Source organism: Aplysia californica, unplaced genomic scaffold, assembly GCF_000002075.1.
Source record: "Aplysia californica isolate F4 #8 unplaced genomic scaffold, AplCal3.0 scaffold00220, whole genome shotgun sequence".
Taxonomy (NCBI): domain Eukaryota; kingdom Metazoa; phylum Mollusca; class Gastropoda; order Aplysiida; family Aplysiidae; genus Aplysia; species Aplysia californica.
Genome location: NW_004797490.1, coordinates 284,551 through 285,587, shown reverse-complemented (window position 1 = coordinate 285,587; position 1,037 = coordinate 284,551).

The following is a 1,037-nucleotide window of genomic DNA, read 5'->3' as shown; positions in this document are numbered from 1 at the left end:
GGGGGCGAGTAGTGTGTGTTTGACCTGAAGTGGTCATTTTTGTCTGGCAATTTTTAGTTCTGATTCTCTACAGGTCCTAACAGATGGACCATTTTCAGCATTGACATCAAAGAAGGCTTTAAAGACACTTTTACCACGAAATGAGTTGGTGGTGAGGAAATGTTCAATACAAAGAGCTTTCTGCTGTTTACTAATCTCAACCATGATCTCAATAGGCGAAGGAAACTGAAGAAAAACTATCTGCAAATTTCTGTTGGCCTGTGAGACTACTGTAGCTTGCAATATTGCCCAATCGTTGGGACGTTTAGTGGTAGGCCTAAGGCGAACTTGTGCGCCATGCTACAAAAATGTGGACATTGCTGAAAATGAGTTGTTGTTTTTTACGCCCTACGCAGAGAAAACATTTTCTGTGAATTTATCTCAAATGAATATCAGACAAATTCCTTTTGACTCCAAAATGTCGTGTACAAATTTGAAACAAAAAATGTCGGTTTGGAGGAAAATATTTACACAAAACGTTGTTTAGTTGTTGTTGTTTTTTTATCATCCTGTTATATAATTATGATTAAGTTCCACGACACTGTGGAATCAAACGCTAGTCATTTCTTTGGCATATCTATTCAAGGTTTTATCTTATAGTTTGTTCGTTTGCCTTGCCTTTAATGAAACAAAATACTTGTTAATCTTGAATAAAAATTGGAATATTTTTGATTGAAGAAGATGGAGGTTGTCTGGTTTTAGGGGTAAAATTAGGGAGAAAATGACTCCCAAAGCTTGAGTACGAGGGTCCTTGGAAACTGCAAATTTGCGTAATTTTTTGTGCACTTGATCATCATATTTCAGGAAGATCTACATAGATTCATATCTGTTTTAGTATTGATATAAAGGGTGTTGAGGAAAATAAAATAATAAATAATAAATACCATTTGTATAGCGCATATCCCCGCTCAACAGCAGGCTCTATGCGCTTTACACTATATTATTACCCCAGCAGACCATAGAACACTCCGAAACATTCTCAGATTCCCGGGAGCCTT